Here is a 26,184-nt window from a genome sequence, read left to right as displayed (position 1 = left end):
GCACAGGGTTGAATAAAATAATCATAAGATAACCTTAATTTTTCCCAATGCTGATAATAACAGCTAATATTTAGTGAGTACTTATACTTGCCAGGCAGTGTTCTAAGTGCCTTCAGGTTTTATGGGGGTTTTATAAATCTCATTTAATCTTTACAGCAATGCCCTTAGGTGGCTTCTATTAAAATCTCCATCTTGCAGGTGATGAAACTGAAGCCTAGTGAAATTAAGCAACTTGCCTAAGGTCATACAGCTAGGAAACAATTTATACTCACATTTTGGCTCTTTACATTAGTGCTGATGGAAGAAATAATGACGCCATTATCTCCTGTAAAAACTGCTAAAAAAAAATAATAACTGGAGACAGAAGGTAGAAGGAATTCGCTCACCCTTCAAAATCCCCCTCAGCCACAATGGATCAAAACAAAAGAAGAAAAACAAGTCTAGGCAGTTGCAAATCCAAGATAAATATCTTCATGAAAGAAACCCAAAATGGTAAGAATTACTAAAGCTTACAGGTTGAGAACCTTGGGTCTAGAAACAAGTAATGGTGGTAAGGAGTTTTGCTGAATAAAGGGAACTCAAACTACCTGAAGCAGGGGACTGGCGCCAGGCTCACCGCTCGAAGCCCAGGGCAGGGATGGGGCTGCCCACTTCTAAAAGCGTGGAGGTGGTGGGACGCAGCGCTGCTCAGCTCTGCCTTGGGATGTGTGGATGGGGATATTGAGGCAGAGACATAGCTCGTGGGTGGGAAGCTGCCCCAGCCCATCTTTCCTCCTTGGGAACTCTAGAGGCCTCTGTGCCTCCTTAAAGGGGGGCAGTGGGTACCAAGAGTCCTTGGAGTGGACCTCTGACTATGAAGTGCCAGGTCTCACCTGTCACCTCTGCGAAGTCTCTAACACCGCTGGATAAGCTGGGGTACCTCTGCTGCTCTCTGCTCAGTAACAGGGCTTCCCAAATTGGATTGTTCCTCAACAAAAGTACGTGAGATACAAGCTACTATCCTGGGCTTGCCCAGCCTCAGCAATTTGTAAGACCGATAATGAAATGCCATGTTAATCCTAAAGAAATTGCTGCTCAACCCTGGCTAAGGATGTACCCTATGGGCTGCTCCAGTTACAGGAAACGGGAGACACACATCTGTCTCACGGGCCTTCCTTCTGCTCCTCCATGTCTCTTAATCCTCCTCACATGTTGTCCACATCTTTAATCTCTCTGTGGCTGTAACTTGGATAATTTCCTCAGGTATATCTTGTAAGTCACTGTATTAATCTTTTGTTTAACCTTCTATCCGCTTGAATTCTTAATTTCAATGATCAGGGTTTTTTTAATTTCTAAAAGTCCTATGTTGTTCTTTTTCAAGTTGGCCTAATCATTTGATAGTCTCCTATTCTTGCGCATTTTTAATGCCCTTTTTATTACATTTGAAAATATTTCAAGCAGTTTTCATTTTAATTCTGATAATTATCATATCTAAAGTCTTTGTGGTTCCCGTTCTTTTACCTATGGCTGGCCTGATTCCTGTTTTCTGATCATTTTTGGTGACTCTCTTGCTGGCCGCCCATCTGCAGGGATTCTCTGAGGCCTGGCTGAGGGCAGGCCTATCTGGGAAAGCCTTTGTCTGCTTCTCTCAGATGCCTGGTGATATCACCATGCTGATAGCCTTTAAACTACAGGCTAGTGTTTTGGATCATGCAGAGAATGTGGATTCAGGTTCCAAACTACCTCAGAACTGACAAGTGGTTACAAATTCACAAGGGAGGCTCTTTCCTTCTTTTCTTAACTTCCACTCACAGCCCAGGCCAAGATGGGAATTTTTTTGTGGTCTACCTTTGCAGGGTGGGTTTCCTTTGTAGGTCGCCTTTTCTGTACCTCTCCTGGGTCTGGGCATTATGCTTACATCTTACGTGGACGCAAGGCTCTGTCTTCATTCCCTCTGTGCAACGCAGTTCAGGTCAGAACGACCGTTGTTAGGTCTCAGGATATCCAGGGGTTTTAAAACTGAGCTTATCTGCCTAGCCTCTGCTCCATTACTGATCTCAGTGGACTTATCCAATCACTGAAAAGGGGGTTTTAATATTTAATCAAGCATTTCTGGATATTATGTAGCCGGGTAGTTCCAGGGTCTCTGTTGCTGAAAATAGAAGTCCTCAGATAGATCTGTCATTTTTTTCACTTGTTCTTGTAATTATGGAAATTTTCAAACACTTCACAAGTAGAAAGAACAGTATAATGCACCTCTATGTCCTATCATCGAGAGGCCAATTTGTTCCATTGATACTCCTCTTTTCACCCATTTCCCACAGATTATTTTGAAGCAAATTTCAGAGAACAAATGATTTTCTTCATAAGTATTTTCATATGTATTTCATAAATATTTTCATATCTTTAAAGATATAGACTCTATCTTGGTAATTTTCAAATTTATCTTCTATGTCATCTTTAACCAACTCCTTTAATTAAAGATATTTACTTCCTTTTTATAGGCAGATCACAGTCAAATCAAAGAGTACTCGGGGCTGGCCCTGTGGCCGAGTGGTTAGGTTCGCGCTCTCCGCTGCAGGCGGCCCAGTGTTTCGTTGGTTCGAATCCTGAGCGCGGACATGGCACTGCTCGTCAAACCACGCTGAGGCAGCGTCCCACATACCACAACTAGAAGGACCCACAATGAAGAATATACAACTATGTACTGGGGGGCTTTGGGGAGAAAAAGGAAAAAAAATAAAAAAATCTTTAAAAAAAAAAAAATCAAAGAGTACTCTATAGGGCCCGGCCCAGTGACGTAGTGGTTGAGTTCCCACGCTCCACTTCGGCAGCCCGGGGTTCGCAGGTTCAGATCCTGGGCGTGGACCTAGCGCTGCTCGTCAAGCCACACTGTGGCAGCATCCCACACAACACAGAGGAAGATTGGCACAGATGTTAGCTCAGGGCCAGTCTTCCTCACACACAAATAATATGTCTTAATTTAGAAGAATTGGAAAATACTACAATAAACAAAGAAAGAAGAAAAGGAGTACTCTACAGATTTTAAAGTAAATTTAATTTTAAATGTTACACCCTCCCTAATAATGGAATATACTTACCCTGCACCTAATTTCCTGGGAGTTATAGTATTTCTCTACGTGTCTTATAAACTCTGCCATGTGATGGCAAATATTCTCGACCTTAAAAGAAGTCAGGGCAGACAGCATCCATGAACACTAAATACTACTTAACAACAAAATTCAGCTAATTAACAGAGTTAAACATAAGGAACTCTGGAAAAAGTAAAAAGATCAGTAGATTTTTATAGAAAAATAATACTATACTCTGTGGAAATTATGTTTACAGAACATAATGTAAATATTATAAACACAAAAATTTACAAATTATAAAATCTAAGGGGGAAGTGAAAGGAGGTGGAAAGAAATGTGAGTCAATCTCGTCTTGCATAGTAGGAAACCAATTGATACCATTTAAAATGAAACTAAAACCCATGTCTGCAACCTCCAAGTATTTATTATGGCCTCAAATTAAATCAGAGAGGTCTTTTTGTCAAGAGTGAAGCCCAAAACATGAATTATTATTTTATCATCCACTTTTTAAAATTTCTGCATTGTTTGAATTGGTTAAAATGAGATATATTATTTTTATGAAAAAAATTAATTTTTAAACAAGTGACATTTCCAAAGTGGTAATTAGCCAATTTAACTATCTATGCTAAGGAGAGTGGGCAGAAAAGATACGTTATCAAACGAAGTTTTCTCTCCCATCTCTGAAAATATGCTATTAAACAGCACACAGAATTTTTTTCAATCTTGCAATGGTTTCAACTAGGGGCAGTATATGCCCCCCCCCCCCCCGCCCCCGCCACAAGGACATTTGGAAATCTCCAGTAGCCTTTTTGGTGATCATAATGTCTGAGGGTTGCTATTGGCATGTAGTGGTCATAGGCCCAGGATGAAAATCATCCTGTAAAATAAGGAAGTGTCATATCTAAGAAATCACTGCCAAATCTAATGCCATAGTGATTTTCCTCTGTGTTTCCTTCTAGCAGTTTTGTAGTTTTAGCTCTTAGGTTTAGGTCTTTGATCCATTTTGAGTTAGTTTTCTGTCTGTAGTGTAAGGAAAGGGTCGAGCTTCATTCTTTTGCATATGGATATACAGTTTTCCCATCACCATTTCTTGATAAGACTGTTCTTTTCCCACTGAGTGATCTTGCTACCCTTGCTGAAAATCAATTGACAATATATGCAAGGGTTTATTCCTGGGCTCTCTTTTCTATTGCATTGGTCCATTTGTCTGTCCTCATGTTTTGATTACAGTAGCTTTGCAGTAAGTTCTGAAATCAGGAAGTATGAGACCTCCAACTTTGTTCTTCGTTTTCAAAACTATTTTGGCTATTTGGAGTCCCTTGAGACTCAGGTGAATTTCTGCAAAAAAAATGCCATTGGGATTTTGATAATGATTGCACTCACTTTGTAGATTGTTGGGTAGTATTGCCATCTTAACAATATTAAATCTTCAAATCCATGAACACAGGATGTCTTTTCATTTCTTTATGTTTTCTTTCATTTCTTTCAGCAATTTTTGTAGATTTCAGTGTACAAATCTTTCACCTTCATCATTAAATTTATTTCTCAGTATTTTATTCTTTTTGATGCTATTGTAAATGAAATTTTCTTAATTTCTTTTTCAGATTGTTCATTGCTAGAGTATAGAAAAGCAACTGATTTTTGTGTGTTGATTTTTTTTTTTTTTTTTTTTGAGGAAGATTAGCCCTGAGCTAACTGCTGCCAATCCTGCTCTTTTTGCTGAGGAAGACTGGCCCTGAGCTAACATCCATGCCCGTCTTCCTCTACTTTATATGTGGGATGCCTACCACAGCATGGCGTGACAAGTGGTGCCATGTCCACACCTGGAATCCAAACCAGCAAACCCTGGGCCACGGAAATGGAACGTGCGCACTTAACCGCTGTGCCACTGGGCGGGCCCCTGTGTGTTGATTTTGTATCCTACAACTTTGCTGAATTAGCAGGTGTTTTTTTGGAATCTTTAGGATTTTCTACATATAAGATCATGTCATCTATGAACAGAGATAATTTTACTTCTTCCTCTCCAATTTAGATGCCTTTCTTTTTCTTGCCTAATTGCTCTGGCTAGAATTTCCAATACCACGTTGAATAGAAGTGGCAAAAAACAGTCATCTTTGTCTTGTTCCTTATTTTAGGGGAAAAGCTTCCAGTTTTTCCCATTTGAGTATGATGTTAGCTGTGGGTTTTTCATATATGACCTTTATCATGTTGAGGAAGTTTCTTTCTATCCCTAGTTTACTGAGTGGTTTTTTTTTCAATTGTGAAAGGGTGTTGAATTTTTGTCAGATACTTTTTCTGCATCGAGATAATATGTCTTTTTTTCCCCTTCATTCTATTAATGTGGTATATTACATCAATTGGTTTTTGTATGTTGAATCATCCTCACATTCCAGGGTCAAATTCCACCTGGTCATGGTGTATAATCCTTTTAATATGTCACTGAATTCTATTTGCTAGTATTATGTTGAGAATTTTTGCATTTACGTTTACAAGGGATAGTGGTCTATAGTTTTCTTTTCTTGTGTCTCTATGTGGCTTTCGTATCAGGGGAGTGCTCTCTCATAGAATGAGTTAGGAAGTGTTCTCTCCTCTTCAATTTTTTGAGAAGGATTAGCGTTAGTTCTTCTTTAAATATTTGGTAGAATCTACCTGTGAAGCCATTTGATCCATCGTTTTCCTTTGTGGGAGATTTCTGAGTAATGATTCAACTTCCTTGTTAATTATAGGTCTATTCAGATTTTCTATTTCTTCATGAGTTGGTTTTGGCATATTGTGCATTTCTAGAAATTTGTCTAGGTTATCCAATTTGTTGACAGACAATTGTTCATATTATCCTCTTATAAAACTTTTTATTTCTATAAAATCAGTAGTAATGTCCCCACTTTTGTTTCTGATTTAAGTAATTTGAGTCTTCTTTCTTTTTCCTTAGTCAGTTTAGCTAAAGTTTTGTCAATTTTGTTCATCTTTTCTTTTTTTTTTTAAAGATTTTATTTTTTCCATTTTCTCCCCAAAGCCCCCTGGTACATAGTTGTATATTCTTTGTTGTGGGTCCTTCTAGTTGTGGCATGTGGGATGCTGCCTCAGCGTAGTTTGATGAGCAGTGCCATGTCCGCACCCAGGATTTGAACCAATGAAACACTGGGCCACCTGCAGCGGAGCACGCAAACTTAACCACTTGGCCACGGGGCCAGCCCGTTGTTCATCTTTTCAAAGAAACAACTTTTGGTTTTTTGGTTTCATGGTATTATTTTTATATTTATAAATATATCTACTTATAAAATATGTTGTAGTACTTAGTCCATAATTTTATACCTGCTCAGTTATGTATTTTCCTTACAAAGTGTGAATTACTTTTTTTTTTTCTTTTAGTTGAGGAAGATTCTCCCTGAGCTAACATCTGTGCCAGTCTTCCTCTATTTTATATGTGGGATGCTGCCACAGCATTGATGAGTAGTGTGTAGGTCCACATCCGGGATTGGAACCCCAGACTGATGAAGCAGAGTGTGCAAACTTAACCACTACACCACCAGGTCAGCCCCTGAATTACTTTTTAAGGCCAGTTTTTAGTTTTATGATAGGTACTCAATAAACTTATTGTTAAATGAATGAATGAGGTAAGTTTACAGGGGTAGACAAAAAGAACTGTACATCAATCACAAATGCAAAAGAGGCATGAAGTGGTTTGAGGTAAATGTGCAAAGTTGGCTCATATTACTGAACATAATAGAATTCCCTTAACAGCATGAGGTTTTTTCTTTGTTATTATTTAAAAGAACAATCATTGAGGTGGATTTCTATTACTAAAGCTTTGTTTCTACAGAGTTCAGAGTTCTTCCTGACTTCTCTTTGATGCCTAAATTTCTTTATCTTGAGCCAGAATACATCCCTGGTCTTATCAGGAAATACTGATTTTACCCTGTACTACCCCCTTAGCTGACCTCTTGACTCCCGATGTTTTTGTTTGTCCTCAAATCCAAGTTGGGCCTCCAATGCTCCCTAAAACCTCGCATACAGGCATTGCAGTTAAGTCCTTCCCACATGCAGAAGTTTGTTCACCAAACTGGAAGGGCATTTGGTTAATTGTAAGGTCCCTTCCAACTCCACAGTCCATGATTCTGCTGAAGAGGAGCTGTTCAGCTTGCTGAGTTTAAATGCCACTGAAATGCTCACTAGCCATGGGCTTCAAATTGTGGTCTGATAATCCTAGGGTATCAAGGAGAGGCCTCAGGGACTTCTGAAATATTGTTAAATATTCCTGGAGTAAATATTGTTTTAAATGTTAAATGTTTTAAATGTTTAAACTGGTAAATATTGTTTTAAAAATATTTAAACTATTAGGAAAGTAAACAGATAAGCCCATAGACTGAGAGAAAATATTTGCAAATCATATATCCATAGTATGGAATTTTTTTCCCCAATAAATAAATAAGATTTATACATTTTGGTTCCATTCTGTAAATGAAATAAAAAATGTAAATATTGCTATGCCTCTTTTAAAAAATGTGTAGGATAGAAGAATAGCTTGTACCCAGAATATATAAAGAACACTTGCAACTCAATACCAAGAAGCTAAATAACCTAGTTTAAAAATGGGAAGAAGATTTAAATAGACATTTTACCAAAGATATATGAATGGCCAATAAGCACACGAAAAGGTACTTTTTCATACAATACATCATTAGTCATCATGGAAATACAAATTATATCGTGATGAGATATGTCTTCTCTTCACACCACTAGAATGGCTATAATTGAAAAGACAGACAATAATGAGCATTGGTGAGAGGATTTGGAGGAACTCGAACCCTCATACATTGCTGGTGGGAATGTAGAATGGTACAATTACTTTGGAAAACATTTTGGCAGTTTCTTAAAAAGTGAAACATAAATTTAGCATATAACTCAGCAAATTCACTCCTAGGAATCTATCCAAGAGAAATAATGACATATATTCACACAAATGGATTTTTTAGCCAGCCCTGGTGGTCTAGTGGTTAAGATTTGGTGGGTTTTTTTTGTTTTTTTGCAGAGGAAGATTTGTCCTGAGCTAGCCTCTGCTGCCAGTTTTCCTCTTTTTTTGTGTGTGAGCCACAACCACAGCATGGCCACTGATAGACGAGGGGTGTAGTTCTGTGCCCAGGAACTGAACCCAGGCCACTGAAGCTGAGTGTGCCAAACTTAACCACTAGGCCACTGGGGCTGGCCCAAGATTCAGTGCTCTTGAACCCAGTGCCATGGCCTGGGTTTGTATCCTGGTCAGGGAATCATATGACCCATCTATCAGTTGTCATATGTGACAGCTGCATGTTGCCATGACACTGAGAGCAATGCCACCAGTATTTCACCCATGGTGAACAGGTTTCAGTGGAGCTTCCAACTAAGACAGACTAGGAAGGAGGACCTGGCCACCCACTTCTGAAAAAATTGGCCATGAAACCCCTATGAATAGCAGTGCAGTATTATCTGATACAGCATCGGAAGATGAGAGGATGGTGCAAAAAGACCAGGTTTTGCTCTGCTATACACAGGGTTGCTAGGAGTTGGAATCAACTCCACAGCACTAACAACAAATTCACACAAAGACCTGTAAGCAAATTTTGCAGTAGCGTTATTCATAATAGCCCCAAACTGGAAACAACTTGAATGTCTGCCAACTGGTGAGTAGATAAACAAAATTTGGTATAGGCATACAATAGAATACTATTCATGAATGAAAATGAACGATACATGCTACAAGATGGATGAACCTGAAAAACATGCTAAGTGAAAGAAGCCAGACAGAAAGATTGTGGGATTCCATTTAATAAAATGACTCAAGAAGGCAAAGTTATCGAGTCAGAAAGTAGATTAGCGGCTGTCTGGGGCTTTGGGAGGGAAAGGGGAATGACTGCAAACAGGCATGAGGTATTTTTTCTTTCTTTCTTTCTTTCTTTTTTTTTTCTGCTGAGGAAGATTTGCTCTGAGCTAATATCCACTGCTGATCTTTTTTTTTTTTGTATATGAGCCACCACCACAGCACTGCTACTGACAGTCAAGTAGTGTAGGTCTGTGCTTGGGAACCGGATCCAGGCCACCGAAGCAGAGCACGCCAAACTAATCACTAGGCCACTGGGGCTGACCCAGGAATTTTCTTTTTTTTTTTTTTTAACACAACCCTTCCTATAATGCATTCAGCAGTTCTTAGTTACAACACCTTGTGCATATTGGCTCAAAAGAGCCCACCCATATACTTGCATCAGCCCACAGTCCAATTTGAGATTTGTTTCCACATCCAAGTAAATTTTGACTGTGCCAATGGGGGATTCTGGGAACCACAGTAACTTGTGCCCGACTGTCACTATGGACTGACAGGTCTGACAACTTTAAGTCCCCAACACAATTGGCCAGTGCATACATCCTCCAGTTCCAGCTAGAGAAGGAGGGGCTCCACCCCTGCCCTCGGCCTGTTTGTGCTTGAAAGGAGAAAGGTCTGGGTATGAGGTGTCCTGAACACGTTAGGTGAACATCAGTCTGAACTGCACAGATGGCAGCGATGGGGCCTTTCCTCTCAGTCCTCCTCCGGTTTCAGCAATGCGGTCAGGGCAGAGTGGCTTGCAACCTGGGGTCAGTCATAGAGAACTGTGTGACCTCCACTCCCAGCCCTCCCGCACAACTAGCAGGGCTCCCTCACTTGCCAGTCAGGGAAGATGCCTCTATAGAGGGGCTTTTGCCCACACCCATCCTTTGTATCATTTCTTTCCAACCTACTGTAGGAGTAAACCTTAATCCATTTCAACGTAACTGACTGCCTGTTGTCACCAAACACTTTTATCAATGAGGTCTGCTACTCTCCCCCAGGGCCTGTGCCATCCTTGCTTAGTCAACCTACAAGAGAGGTCTCACCTGTGTTTTTTCAAGAGCATTGTCACCCTAAAAGCTCCAGAAAAAGGGAGTTTTAAATCCCATGGAGTCAATCTGCCAAAGCAGGTGGGAAAAATCTTCGCCAGCTCTGCCTCCTTTACTGAAAGACCTACAGGCCACCTTTGCGGGTTTTATAGGGGCAACAAGTGCTGTCTGCAACCTGCCAGCCAACGAGATACCACTACCCAGTGGAACTTTTGGCCATCAGAAGATTTGTCCTCTGATACCACGGGAACATTCCGGTTCAACATGTAACACACTTCAGTACCAATTATACATAATTACACAGTGCATAAAATGAATTCGTTTACAGGCCTCTCGAGGACAAAATCACTTTTAATTTTTACCTTTCACTACAAGTTCTATAGCTATGTTCAGACACTTTTTACAGGAACACAGACTACGGATATTTTTACACAGATACTAACACTAGCTTCCGGGAGACCATCTACTCTTCTCAGATGGAAGGCCAGGGACTAAGGGGGAGGAGATCCAGGCGGTACAGCTGGCACCAGTAAGCATAGGTTTGCAGGAAGGTTTCTGAGGTGATAGAAAGTTTCTAAAATGGGATTAGTAATAGTTACACAACTATGAATTTACTAAAATTCATTGGATTGTACACTTAAAATGTATGATATCTAAAGTTCAATAAAGCAGTTTTTTAAAAAAGTCAATAAACAACAATGTGTTCGTTCTAAATATATACAGAAGTACTTATTTATTTACTTAAAACATTGAAGAAATTATACAAAAACATACTTACTGTGCCCTTTCACGTACTATCTACCAAAGTTTACCATATTGGAAGCCTGTGTGTTAACTTGTGTTATTTTTATATGTATCTCAGAATAAATCTTCTTTTGTCATTCTGTTCAGAGAAAATCATAAAATTGTAGGATGAACAAAACAATACAAAAACCTGGAACCATTTCTGACTATTAGCCTGTGAATCAGATTTTTCTCAATACTATACAATCAAAACAAATGCAGAAATAAATTTATTTCAGAAGTTTTCTGCAACTATAATAAACCCTTTCACAACATTTTATCCTCATCAAAAACTTTGTTTTCATTAAGTAATTTCCTAATAAGTAAATACTATAAATGTTAACATATAAGTAATAATAAATATTTTTTTATATTTTGGAGCTGTGTGCTTGTTTTTAATTTTTAAAAAGATTTCTGTTGCTAAAACAAAAGAAATCTAAACTGTCCTGGGCCATAGGTGGTACAAAAAGATCAAACGCAACTACATTTTCACTAGAAGGGTGATTAGAACCAAGTACAGTTTAAAAGAATACCTTATTATTGTCCTCTAAGGCTCCCAGAAGGTAGATGAGATTTTGCTTAGACAGCAAAGGTTTAACTTCAAAAACCATTAAAAAAAAAATGAGGTGTTCCATTTCCTCTTTTACCCAACATTTCGTAGAAACATAGAGTGCTCTTTCTCTCTTCCTCTTTCTATTGGTTGGAATCCAAACACGATGACTGGAGTTCCTGTAGCTATTTGGGACTGTGAGATGACTTTGAGAATGGAAGCCACATATGGCAAAGCAACAAGACAGAAGGAATGTGGGATCTTGAAACCATGGAATTGTTATACCGTCTCTGGAATGTCTATCTCTGGATTTGTTGAACATGGGAGATAAATAAATGTCTATATTGTTTATGCCTCTGTCTGACAACTAAACTTAACCCTAATGAGGACACTGAGATCAGAGTAGCGCAGACGGAGGGAGTGCTAGGCACAAAGGCTCTGAGACAGGAAATGCTTGGCATCTTCAAGGCTTAGCAAGGTAAATGTGGCTGCAGCATCAGTAATGGGAGGGCGAATGGAAGGAGTTAGAGTGAGGATGTAACGGGAAGCCACATGGTGTGGGGCTTAGTGGCTCATTGGTACTTTGAGCTTTTATTTACATGTGGGAAACCACGGTGGAAGGGGGGTTTGAGAAGAAAAGTGACCTTACTGATTTATATTTTAAAAGAATCTCTTTGTAGAGAATAGATTGATGCTAACGTATAAAAATCCTCATGGTGGGTACATAAGTATTCATTACAATATTCTCTACACTTCTTTTAAATGTTTAAAATATTCTAGGTTATAAAATTTCATGGAACACTTTTCGCAACCATATTTATTAACTGGCCAAAGTTAAAATGGAATCATTTATAGCTAGTTTTACAATAACCTATCAGAATAAAGAATGTGTTAACGCAAAGAGTTTGGTCTATATAAAAACTAAAAAGAACAGAGTCCAGGAATTGTTGGGAAGCCACATGGTGCATGGTTGTCTCAGAGACCTCTGCGTTTCAATCCTGCCTCTGGGTTTACTAACTGGGTAGGTGACATTGACTAAATTGTTTAACTTTCCTAATCTACCAAAGTGTAATCACCTTTATCTCTGAAGATTTTGGAAAGATTAAGTGCTTGGCATAGTTCCTGGCACAGAAGAATCATTCCATAAATTGTGTTTGCCATGGCTGTTGAGGACAGAAATTGACATTTAAAACCTCACAAGCTTCCAATTTCCAGTCAGGCATGTAAGGATCTTGGAAGTCACCACTCTGCTGAACAAACTGAAAAATCAATAGCTTTTCTTAGGTCTTTCAGAGAAGTGGTGGCAAACTGCTTCCCCGGAAATTGGAGAGACAGACAGAAAAATAGAGAACAGAAACCTACAAATAAAATCCTCTATGGAAAACACTGTCAGGGTAGGAAAACCTGAATTGTAATTGATGAATTGCTAGAAGGTCAGACTGGGCGAGTCCATGAGCTAAAAACTCCAAGGGAGTCCCCTCGCTTTTGTGAGTTTTATCTCCTGGAGTTCTACCAGATTCTCACAAGAAAGCTGAGAGAAAAATCCCCTTAGGCTTCCCCCAGGAAAAGTAACCATTTTGAATCAAACCAAAGCATTCCGTTCTTAACAAAGCCTGACCTCAAGAGAAACTATTTTACCAGAGCCTAACCTGTTAAGGTTTTTTCAGAGCCTAAATGACCTGGGAAAAAGGAAATAGCCAACCCCAGTCCCCTCCAGCCATCTTATCTAAGGTTGGGAGGGAGGAGATCTGAGAAGCACTTGTGAAATTCACAGCCTAGGAGCACAGGGTCACTAAAGGCCTAAGGCCTAATCATAGGACTACAGAATGCCACCCCCTCCTCACATTTTACCACCACATCACTAAACGCCTATTTACCAGAGTTCCGTTTACCCAATATATAATGTACGGCTTTCACCAAAAAATTACAAGGCATACAAAAAGTCAAAAAAACAGTTTAAAGAGAAAGAGCTAGTGCCAGAACAAGACTCAAATATGGCAGGGATGTTGGAATTATCAGACCATGAATTTAAAACAATCATGATTTATATGCTAAGGGCTCTAATGGGAAAAGCAGACAACGTGAAAGAACAGATGGGTAATGTAAACAGAGAAGGAAATACTAGGAATCAAAAAAAAAATGTTAGAGAATAAAAACACTATAACAGCAATGAAGAATGCCTTTCACAGGCTTATTAGTAGACTAAATACAACTGAGGAAAGAATCTCTGAGCTTGAGGATGTGTCAACAGAAACCAGAAGCAAAGAGAAAAAGACTGTAAAAAAAGAACAGATTATCCAAGAACTGTGGTACAACAACAAAAGCTGTAGCTTACACACAATGCTGATACCAAAAGGAGAAGAAAGAGAGAAAGGTACAAAAGCAATATTTGAAAAAATAATGACTGAGAATTTCCCCCAAATTAAGAATAGACACCAAACCATATGTCTTACTCAGCTCAGGCTGCTATAATAAATTATTACAGACTGGGTGACTTCAACAACAAACACTTATTTCTCACAGTTTGGAACCAGAGAAGTACGAGATCAAGATTCAGTTCTGGTGAGAGCCTGCATTCTGGTTTGTGGATGGTCATCTTCTGGCTGTATCCTCACATGGCAGAGAGTGAGAGCAAACTCTCACATCTCTTTCAATTGAATCCATTCTTAAAGGTTCCACCCTCATGACCTATTTACCCCCAAAGACCCCACCTCTTAATACTATCATATGTGGGTTCAGGATTTCAACATATGAATTTCTGGGGAACACAAACATTCAGTCTATAACACCACAAAGCACAGGAAGCTCAGAGAATACCAGGCAGGATAAATATCAAGCAAACTACACCTAGGTATACATATTCAAGCTACAGAAAATCAAAGATAAATAAAAAATCTTGAAAGAAGTCAGAGGCAAAAACCATCTTGTCTATAGAGGAGCAAAGATAAGAATTACATCTAGTTTCTCCTCGGAAACCATGCAAGCAAGAAGAAAGTGCAGTGAAATATTTAAAGTGTTGAGAGAAAAAAACCACTCACCTAGAATTCTGTATTCTGCAAAATTATCTTTCAAAAGCAAAGAAGAAATAAAGACTTTCAAAGACAAAGAAACATTAGGGGAATTTGTTACCAATACACATGCCTTACAAAAAATGATAAAAATCCTTTAGAGAGATGGAAATTGATATAGATGATAAATTTGAGGGCAAACACTAAAAAAGACATATAATGTATATGCTAAGAAAGGAGAGAAAATAGAATCATACAAAATACTCAATTAAAATCATAAATGGCAGAAAAAGAGTGGAAGACAAAAATAGGAACAAAGAACAAGGGCAATGAATAGAAAACAATAACACATATGGTTATTAATCCAAAAATATTAATAATCACTTTAAATGTCAGTGGTCTAAATACAATAATTAAAACACAGAAATAGTCAACGTGGATCAAAAACAAGACCCAACTACATGTTGTCTTAAAAATCCACTTTAAATATAAAGACAAATACAGATTTAAAATAAATGGATAAGACATACCATGCTAACTCTAATCCAAAGAAAGTTGAAATACCTATAGTAATTTCAGGCAAAGCAGACGTCAAAGCAAGGAAAACTATCAAGGATAAAGAGGGATCTTATGTAACAATAAAGGGGTCAGTTCTCCAAGAAGACATAACAATCTTTAATGTATATTTACCTAACAGAGCATCAAAATACATGAGGTAAAACTGATAGAACTGCAAGAAGAAATACATAAATCTACAGTTATAGTCGGAGACTTTAATACCCCTCTCTCAGAAATGGACATATCTACCAGGTGGAAAATAAGTAAGAACATAGTTGACTTCAACAGCACATTCTATCAACTGGATATAATTGACGTCTGTAAACTACTTCCTTCAACAACAGGAGATTACATATTCTTCTCAAGATCACATGGAACATTCACCAAGATAGACCACATAAGTTGATAAGTTCCTTGTTCAACAAACTGTAGGACTATGTCTTTGAAGTGGTTTAATTAGAGTGTTCCAATATTGGAGCTCCAAAATAACTTTGAGAGAGAAACCTCAGAAACTAGGTTTTCTTTACACTTGAGAAAGAAAAAGGGCAGCTCAAGTTACCAATGGTACCATAATAAAAGTTCGATCCCAGTGGCACAAGGTTCATGTTTACAGATTCCCCTGAGATACTTACTTTCTATTTTTGCACCAGAAAGTCTTAAAGCAGCAGCTGGACCAAAGGCGTTTCAGCTCCAAACCTGAAAAGTAAAGGTAACCTTCTATATATAATTTTTGCCTTTTAATCACTTTACAAATGTTCTCTCGCCTCTTCTCTTTTTCTCTAGTTTTCTTCTCTTCAAGTAAAAAAGAATTTTGGTTCTTCTAAAAGAGCCAACATACCCCACCTAGAAAAAATTCAAGCAAGGCGGTCCCCTGTGGCAAGAATAACAGTTACGGGACGTTGGCCATATTTGCTTAGTGTGTCCTTTGGACACAGAGAATGCCTTTGCTATGGATGGTCAATGATCAGCAGCATGAGCATAAAGTCGCTCCCCCACAGGTGCCACATGTGTCCAAATGTATGGAAAAGTTCTGCACATCTTCAGGACAGCTTAGGTTCTGGATCAGGTGGCTTCACTTGGCAGAGCAAGAAAGCTCCACTCCATGTAATTGTTCTGTTGCTTATAAATAAAGAGAGGTAAGTTGACAGTACTTTGAAGGAATAGAGGACTTTGCTTTTGGTGGAAGGGGATTAATTATTCTCTCCATCAGAGAAGGATTAATTGCATTGTTTTGGAGGCATTGGCTGTGGGGATTAGAACGTTTGTAGGAGTATTTGATTTCATAAATTGAGCCGTGGCTTCTGATGGAAATAGACTTGAAATCCAGGTCCTAAGCTGCTACAATATTTGTTGGTTAAATACAAAAATACATTTGCAAACCCCACAGAGCAGGAAGGGGTGGTGGCCTGAAGAGGGCTGCTCTGCCTCCTAAGAGTACGGCCAATTCTTTGTTTTGGCTTTGCTTTCTTAAAGCTGCTTCCTCTTTGGCCAGGAGCTTTTCAGAAGCACATCTACCAGCAGGGACACAGTAGGAAATGCCCCCCAAATTCCTGTAGTTCTGTTTCCTTTGACTTCCCCTGGCAGAGGACTTGACAGCCTGTCCCCTTTCCTGAAGCAAACAGCCTAAGCTGTTTGTGTCTTGGGCTCTTCTGTACAAAATGGTTGAAAAATCTTCCAAAGATCCCAGCAGACTCATCATCCTGGTTTATCAGTATGCACATCATCCCTCTAGGTACAGGTTGCTTGACTCTCCCCAGGTTTATTTGATAAAGCCAAGATTCTAATCTTAAAATACATAAGCCTTAAACCCCTAGGGTATATGTTCCGATTACTCTTTGAGTTGCAAATTCTTTTCTCTCTTGGAAAAGTACGAGTCTAAACTTTTCTTTTCACACTGCCTTCTGATTTACACGCTGATTCCAACTCACTTGGTGTAAAAACGGTAAACTAGAAGTATAAACAACTCACAGATGTATACTTCCTTCTGAAAATCTACCCTCCTCCTTCACTTTCATAAAGGTGCTCTTATCCTTCCTTTGTGTGTGGCCATCAGTCCCAGCACTTCTTCCTTTACATGTTCAAGAAGTCTGTCTCTTTCCATAACCTCTGACCTTAGCTCAGCCCTTTATATCTGGACTGTTTTCTAACTATTCTCTGCCAACAACGCTCGCTCCTCCAATACAACCTAAACCATCCTACACCTTGTCCCCAGGAAAATCTTTATTCTAGAACCACCAAAGTCTTTCTTCATATCATTGCCTGTTGAAAAATCGTTCATTCTTCCCTCTACTAAAAGAATCAAGTCTGAACTCCTGAGCCTGAGAAGCATGGCTGCACCACTTGGTCCTACAAGGTCTTTCCCCACTCTTTAAGACAGCCAGGCTGCAGTGCTAGAGGGTCAGCGTGGATCTCAGGATCATGCTTCTCATTTTCTCACCTCTGTCCCTTTTCTCACAGTCTTACTTCTCACGCCCTTCTCCACTCTCACATCCAACATATTTTTACTGCCAAGATTTTTTAAGACCAACCTTCTCCATGAAGCCTTCCTTGACCACTCTAGTCTACAGGGCTCTCTCCCTACTTTGAGCTCTTAACACTTATTCTCACTTCCATTCATTTGGCAATTTATCACTTCCTGCCTCTTTCATTCCTCCAAAACCATTGTCTCGGATTATCATTTAACTCTGAGATGTTTACATCTTATCCCCTCACCTAAATCATTAGCTCCTCCATTCATTTAACAAATATATACTGGTTTACTAAGTACCAGGTACTATGCTAGGTATGGGGAGAAAGTCCCTGTTTTCACCTTATACTGTAGCATTTTTTTTAACGCGTAGTAAGAAAGTTCAGGCATGGCGGCTGTACCAGAGACCCTTGCCACACTCTTCATCATCCAGTGGAGAAGTCTGTCAAGGGCATTAAAGAATATTAAAAGGCTAATGTTTATTAACTTTTCCTGTGTCTTTAACACTATAGATTTACCAACTACTACATGAGTTCAGTTGGACCCCCTTCCTACTGATGCGTTTATAGAAATCACATTTTAACATCACCGTCAGAAGCAGACTGTGTATGAAGCTGTGATATGGTTTACTATCAGGTGGTATAAACAGAGCTGGATTCTCGGCTCCTTCCTTTAACTGAAATCCTAGTGACATGAAACTGTGGTCAATTTGAACAAATGCCCTTCAGCCTCTGAGACTAGGAGGGCAAGCAACCTGCTGTGGGCTGATGAGATATACTAAATGTGAGCTTTTTTGATCCTCGTGAGGGACATTTCTGTGAGCTGAAAAGCCTACTCAAAAGTTTACTTGGGTTGTAGAAATTAATATTCGAGGCCTAACATTTACAAATTCAAGACTCTAGTTTTCCTTAAGCCTGTAAATTCAGTTTACAAGCGCTACTGCTCTATTTATAAGTGTAGCAAGTTTTATTATTCACTTCTAAGAGATCTTTCAATAATGTTTGGTCTAATTTATAAACTTAGTTAATTAAACACTTCCAAACACTTTAAACTGTACTTGGAAGAAAAATATTCACTTTCCTTAGTGTGTTGGGAATCCCCTAGACCACCCCCACATTCAGAGATTCAGGGAAGGATTCCACGTTCCTGGAAGGATTTACAGAACTCAGCGGACAGTTCTATTCATAGCTAAGATTTATTGTAGAAGTGTAGAAGGATACACAGCTGGATCATAAGGGAAAGACACAGGCAGAGTCTGGAGGACTCCACTGCAGGCTTCCATATGCTCCTTCCCTCCCCGAGGGGTCACCCAGAGCACACTCTTTTCCCAGCAATGAAAATTCAACAACATGTATACAATATTTTGGCCCAAGGGAGCCTACTAGAGACTTCGAGCCCAAGGTTTTCACTGGGGGTTGGATATGTAGGCATGCTCTATACCAAAATTCCAGATTCCCAGAAGGTGAGCAGGCAAACAGTTTGCACAATCTAGTCAAAGCAAACCACCCTTATCTCTTAATTGACATACTTTGTTAGCTTGTTGACTAGGAACACTCTGTGACCTAACTTTGCAGATGCCAGCCAGAGACCAATCTCGAGAGCAGGCCTTTCTAAGGATAGCAGTCTCAGACCTGCTGTGTTAACTCTTCTGCACACTTAGGTACTCCCATTTTCTAATTTGACAAACTAAACTTTCCCAAGTACTCAAACAACCCATATGAAGCAAATAGTTGAAATCATAAACATGGTCAACCATAGTTCTTTCAAATGTCCCATTATTTTCTACAATCTTAGTAAGATTTCAACTTTAAATCAAAAGCCTAAATCACTTATTTAATTACACATTGGAAATTGAACAGACAAAATTGGTCTCATACTCTAAAAGGTCAAATTCTATTAAATAATATAAATACATAAAATAACAAATAAGTAAAAACTCTTTAATATGTAAGTATTAACATGGATTTGATCGTCTTAAACATTTCTATGATCAATCCCAAATCTTCCCAGAAAGCAAGGTGCCTTTACACGAAGGAAACTAAATGTTACCTCCAGAAGTGTTGGCAGATATCCTGGCAGCTGGCTGAGGTAGCTTGTCCTGGAAACCGGAGATTTCTGCAGGAATTGATTTCTCACCCTGACCCTGATGTGTGGTTGATTAGGGAATTTCAAGGTGAGTTACTGTCCCTGCATTTATGTTACATATTAGCTACTTCTTCTGACTGTTGACGAAAGTCTGCAATTTACCCTAGGTTAAGCGTTGACAGGATGCTGCTTTTCTATTTTTTTAATTGTGGGAGCACCTTAATGTAATTGTCATTTAGGTGTAAATTTGAAGCTTTCTGAACTTAATGAAATTCTTCATTCTCTCATATTCTTGCTATCATTTAGGACCACACTTTTTGTAGAGGCGAAAACGACCTCAGATTGAATGTTGGATATGTGCTTATGGTTTTATCTATATGGTCATAACTTTGAAAGTCATTTTCTTCCTTCTTTTGTTTTTTCTTTTCTTTTCTTTTTTTTATTTGAGGAAGATTAGCCCTGAGCTAACATCTGTGCCCATATTCCTCTATTTTGTTTTTGTTTTTTTGAGGAAGATTAGCCCTGAGCTAACTACTGCCAATCCTCTTTTTGCTGAGGAAGACTGGCCCTGAGCTAACATCTATGCCCATCTTCCTCTGCTTTATATATGGGATGCCTACCACAGCATGGCTTTTGCCAAGCGGTGCCGTGTCTGCACCCGGGATCTGAACTGGCAAACCCCAAGCCGCCGAGAAGCAGAAAGTGTGCACTTAACCACTGTACCACCGGGCTGGCGCCATCTTCTTCTATTTTATAGGTGGGATGCCTGCCACAGCATGGCTTGACAAGTGGTGCGTAAGTCTGTGCCTGGGATCCAAACCGGCGAACCCAGGCCACCAAAGTGGAATGTGTCAACTTAGCTGCAATGCGACCAGGCCAGCCCCCTTCTTTCGTATTTTTTAAAAATAAACTTTATTTTTTAGAGTGGCTTTAGGTTCACAGCAAAATTGAGTGTAAGGTACAGAGATTTCTCATATATCTTCTGCTTCCCCCCGACAAACACACTCTCCTCCACTATCAACATACCCCACCAGACTGGCGCATTTGTTGATCAATCAATGAACTTACACTGACATCATAATCACTCCAAGTCTATAGTTTAAATTAAGGTTCATCTTTTTTTTTTAATTGAGGTCACATTGGTCTATAACATTACATAAATTTCAGGTATACATCATTATATTTCAACTTCTGTATAGACTGCATCGTGTTCACCACCAGGAGTCTAGTTGCCATCCATCACCATACACATGTGCCCCTTTACCCCTTTTACCCTTCCCCTGCCCTCTTCCACTCTGGTAACCATAGGGCTTACTCTCAGTGCTGTACATTGTGTGGATTTTGATGAATGTATAATAACGTGTATCCACCATTGTAGTTTAATACAGAATAGTTTCTCTACCCTAAAAATCCTCTGTGCTCCACATTCCTCCCTTCCCTATACTGCCTGGCAACCAGTGTTCTTTTTACTGTCTACATAGTTTTGCCTTTTACAGATTGTCACATAGTTGGAATCATACAGTATGTAGCCTTTCCAAATTGGCTTCTTTACTTAGTACTATGTATTTAAGTTTCCCCCATGTCTTTTCATGGCTTGATAGCTCATTTCTTTTTAGCACTGAATAATATGCTGTTGTCTGGATCTACCAGTTTACCCATTCACCTACTGAAAGACATCTTGGTAGCTTTCAAGTTTTGGCAATTATGAATAAAAGCTGCTATAAACATCCATGTTCAGGTTTTTGTGAGGACAAGTTTTCAACTAATTGGGTAAATGTCAAGGAACATGATTGCTGGATCCTGTGGTAAGGGTATGTCAAGTTTTATAAGATACTGCCAAATTGTCCTCCAAAGTGGCTGTACAAATTTGCATTACCACCAGCAATGAATGGGAGTTCTTGTTGCTCCATATCCTGGTCAGCATTTGGTGTTATTAGTGTTTTGGATTTTGGCCTTTCTAACAGGTGTGTAGGGTTATCTCATTCTTGTTTTAATTGTAACTCTATAATGACATATGATGTGGAGCATCTTTTCATACGCTTATTTGCCATCTGTATATCTTCTTTGATGAGGTGTCTGTTCAGGTCTCCTGTCTATTTTTTAATCAGGTTGTTTTCTTATTGTTGAGTTTTAAGTGTTCTTTGTACATTTTGGATAACAGTCCTTTATCAGACATCTTTTGTAAATATTTTCTCCCAGTCTATGGCTTGTCTCCTTATTCCCTTGACATTGTTTTTCACAGACCAGACGTTTTTAATTTTAATGAAGCCCAGCTTATCAATAATTTCTTTTATGGGTCATGCCTTTGGTGTTGTGTCTAAAGAGTCATTGCATACCCAAGGTCACCTAGATTTTCTCCTATGTTACTTTCTGAGAATTTTATAGTTTTGCATTTTCTATTTAGATCTATTATCCAATTTGAGTTCATTCTAGTGAAGAGTTTAAGGTCTGTGCCTAGATTCATGTTTTTGCGTGTGAGTGTCCATTTGTTCCAGCACCATTTGTGGAAGACCATCTTTGTTCCATTGTATTGCCTTTGTTCCTTTGTCAAAGATCACTTGACTATATTTATGTGGGTCTTTTTCTCAGCACTTTATTCTATCCCATGAATGATCTATTTGTCTATTCTTTCACCAATAGCACACTGTCTTGATTACTGTAGCTTTATAGTAAGTCTTGAAATCACATAGTATCAGTCCTCTGACTTTGTTCTTCTTCAATATTATGTTTGCTATTCTGTGTCTTTTGCCTCTCCATATAAACTTGAGAATCAGTTTGTCAATATCCACAAAATAATTTTCTTGGATTTTGATTGAAACTGCATTAAATCTATAGATTAAGTTTGAAAGAACTGACATCTTGACAATATTGAGTTTTCCTATCCATGAACACGGAATCTCTCTCCATTTATTTGGTTACTTTTAGATTTTTTTTCATCAGAGTTTTGTAGTTTTCCTCATACAGATCTTGTTCGTGTTTTGTTAGATTTATACCTGAGTATCTTATTTTGGGGGATTCTAATGTAAATAGCATTGTGCTTTTAATTTCAAATTCCACTTGTTAATTGCTGGTATATAGGAAAGTGGTTGACTTTTGTAGATTAACCTTATATCCTGCAGCCTTGCTATATTGCTTATTAGTTCCAGGAGTTTTTGTTGTATTGTTGATTCTTTTGGCTTTTCTACATAAACAGTCACATCATCTGCAATCAAACACAGTTTTATTTCTCCCTCCTCAATTGAAATAACTTGTATTTCCTTTTCTTATCTTACTGCATTGCTGGGACTTCCAGTACAATATTGAAAGGAGTGGTGAGACGGGACATCCTTGCCTTGTCCTGATCTTAGCGGGAAAGATTCTAGTTCCTCACCATTAAATATGATGTTAGCCGTAGGCTTTTTGTAGATGTTCTTTGTCAAGTTGAGGGAATCTTCCACTATTCCTAGTTTGCTGAAAGTTTTTTTTTTTTTTTATCATGAATGGGTGTTGGATTTTGTCAAGTGCTTTTTCTGTATCTATTGATATGATCATATAATTTCTCTTCTTTAGCCTGTTGAGGTGATGGATTACATTAATCTATTTCAAATGTTGAACCAGCCTTGCATACCTGGGATAAATCCCACTTGGGGTATAATTCAAGTGATGGTCTAGTGGTTCAGATCTGCTGCTTTTACTTCCAGGGCCTGGATTTGTTTCCCGGTCAGGGAACTGCACCACCTGTCTGTTAGTTGTCATACTGTGGCAGCTGAGTGTTGCCATGACACTGCAAGCTATGCCACCAGTATGTCAAATACTAGTAAGGTCACCAAGGGTAAACAGGTTTCAGCATAGCTTCCAGACGAAGACAGACTAGGAAGAAGGACCTGGCCACCCACTTCTGCAAAAATTGGCCATGAAAACCCTAGGAACAGCAATAGAGCATTATCTGATATAGCACTGGAAGGTGAGAGGATGGCACAAAAAGACCAGGCAGGGTTCCACTCTGCTGTACACAGGGTCACTAGGAGTCAGAATCAACTTGATGGCACGAATAAAATCTCAAGTGGTGTATAATTCTTTTTATACACTGTTGGATTCAATTTGCTAATATTTTGTTGAAGATTTTTTGCATCTATATCATCATGAGAGATATTGGTAATGTCTTTGTCTGGTTTGGTATTAAAATAATGCTGGCCTCATAGAATGAGTTAGGAAGTATTCTCTTGGGCTCTATCTTCTGAAAGAGATTGTAGAGAATTGGTGTAATTTTTCCTTAAATGTTTAGTTAAATTCCCTAGTGAACTCATCTGGGCTGGGTGCTCTGGTGTAGAAGGTTATTAATTATTAATTCAATTTCTTTAAGATACAGGTCTATTCAAATTGTCTATTAGGTCTCTTTTTTTTTTTTTTTTTTGAGAAGATATTTTTACTTGCTATCAGGAGGAACTCTCAATATCAATTATTTTAAAAATTAAAGTTGGGGGGCTGGCCCCATGGCTGAGTGGTTAAGTTCACACGCTCCACTTTGGCAGCCCAGGGTTTCGCTGGTTCAGATCCTGGGTGCGGACATGGCACCACTCATCAAGCCATGCTGAGGCAGCATCCCACATGACACAACTAGAAGTACCCACAACTAAAATATACAACTATGTACTGGGGGGGATTGGGGAAGAAAAATCAGAAGAGAAAAAAGAGATCAGCAACAGTTGTTAGCTCAGGCGTCAATCTTTAAAAAAAGAAAAAAAATTAAAATTGTTATTTTAGGTATATTCAAAAATCGAATTGATTTATGTCTAGGAGCTGCATAACCTAGATTTAGTGATTAATTGTAGTTAGTATGTAGACATTTTAATAAACAATGTATTCATTTTTTATTCATTTTGCTGTTCCTTCAAACTTCTAACTTCACTAGTAAGCTACAATGTTTTAAATTATAAGTTAAAACAGATCATTACAGAGCAATTTCTATGATCCTCGCAGTTAACAAAGCCGACTTGGTAAAAAAAAATTGCCACGTCCAAATCTTCTAAGCTGTGTTTTTGGTTTTTTGGGCAGATTCTTGAATATGCCTACAGGCACACTAACTAAACTTAAACTAATGTAACTAATTACAAAACCATAACAGCTGGCCTAGTGTACATGTGAATCATTTGGGGTGTTTTCAAAAATACAGACTCTCAAGAAACACACACACCCCCAAACAATATCCCGATTCAGTAAAGAAGAAGTCACAAATCCAGATTTTATACAAATACCACCAGGTGATTCTGCTTCTGATGCAGGCAATCCGTGGACCACACTTTGAGAAACAATATGTTCGGAGTAACACAAGGCAGACTTGATCGATCTTTTTTCCCCTCCTCTTTTACTGTGCTAAAAGTGACCCCAAGTTGATTCCTAAGAAAATACCTGGCTTTGCCTTATAAGGCCTGGTTGCCTTAACATCCATAAAAAGATTTCAACACTAAAGTGTAAATATTTGTGGGTTACAAAGAGAGGAGAACTTAAATTCACTCTTAACTGGAATGAGTGAAAAGAAAAAACTCTCTGTGTTGGTCAGGAACGGGTAGAGGTGGGAAGCAGAAATAACACAGCAGGTCATGCTTCAATCCATAGAAGAAGGCCAATTGTCACGGTTATATAAACAAGTCATATTCTTTTAAGCTTAGTTAGTGTGCCTATGGCTAGATTCAAAGACCCAGGTGTCATTTCCCAAAGTATTTGCCAGCATGAAATGAAAACACATCTATTTGTACTAGCAATTCTCAAAGTCAAGCCTTTCCAAAGGCACCCTCTGGAGAAGAAGCCGTTAATGAATGACTGCATGTGGTGACTGACTACAACTGTTTTTCAGTAATTGTATACAAATTCTAACTATATTAAGAAGGAGAAAATGCCCCATATCTTTGTATTTCATTTTCAGTGTAATTCACTGTTAACTGGATTGTCTTCTCGATATTCTATGGAAACTATACTCTCTTAATTTAACAAGTTAAAACTACTATTCTGAAAAGAAGTATAACTAGTTTGCTACAGCTCGTTCTTACAGTCTGTGTCCCAGTCCTCATCCTTCCACCCATGGACCCTCTGTTCAATCACCCATTTCCGAATTCTGAGGGTTTGGAAGATGGTGGCCTAGGAGGATCCTGAGCTCGCCTCCCCTGCAGACATGACAAATCTACAACTGCAGGTGGAACAATTTACTCTGAGGGAGATATGGAAACTGGATGAAAAGAGCCTCCACAACAAGGGACTAAACTGAGAGGGGTGGAAGAGGCAGAGATACGGTCCTGCTGAGGAAAAAGACACACCCTAGCCATGGCAGTCAAAGTCGGGAGGAATCTCAAAGGTATGGAGCTTTTCCCGGAGGAGCGAGGGACTTGAGCTCCACATTAGGCACGATAGCCCTTAGATCCAGCAGAGGAGAGACAAGGCCCCAGAACACCTGGCTTTGAAAACCAACAGGGAATGTACCCAGGAAAACTATAGAACTACAGGGAAAGAAAAATCCTCCCTTAAAGGGCACACAGACTCACTCAATCTGGAAACTAGCGTAATAACACCACATAGAAAAGTGCATAGTTCACGGAAAAAGACACTCACTTATTAAGCTTAGAACACCTCTCAGAAAGGCAGGAGGCAGCTTCCTCTCCACCCACCCAGGGACTGAGACACTGGAAGCAGCCAATTTTGCAACCTCATTCAGCTGTGCTGATGCTGGCGCTAGCAGGTGAAATTTTCAAATCCTGCCTCTAGCCTGTTAGCACAGGGACCTTCCTCACCCACTACTACACCTGA

General features: G+C 39.0%; 1 protein-coding gene across 5 annotated transcripts in view; it reads right to left on the bottom strand.

Annotated features, from left to right (window-relative positions):
* Positions 1 to 26,184, bottom strand: part of ABCG2 (ATP binding cassette subfamily G member 2) — a 130,702-nt gene that overhangs the window by 73,451 nt on the left and 31,067 nt on the right. For 2 of the 5 annotated variants that reach the window (XM_005608636.4, XM_023637747.2), the window contains exon 2: positions 15,488 to 15,551. The exons of 2 other annotated variants lie outside the window; for them this stretch is intronic. The gene's annotated coding sequence lies outside the window, so the exon portion shown is untranslated. Of the gene's footprint in view, positions 1 to 272; positions 313 to 15,487; positions 15,552 to 26,184 lie in introns of those variants that run through there. One more of the 5 variants, XM_070263437.1, reaches the window with a different exon arrangement.

Source organism: Equus caballus, chromosome 3, assembly GCF_041296265.1.
Source record: "Equus caballus isolate H_3958 breed thoroughbred chromosome 3, TB-T2T, whole genome shotgun sequence".
Lineage (NCBI taxonomy): Eukaryota > Metazoa > Chordata > Mammalia > Perissodactyla > Equidae > Equus > Equus caballus.
This window is presented reverse-complemented; position numbering and strand designations above follow the sequence as displayed.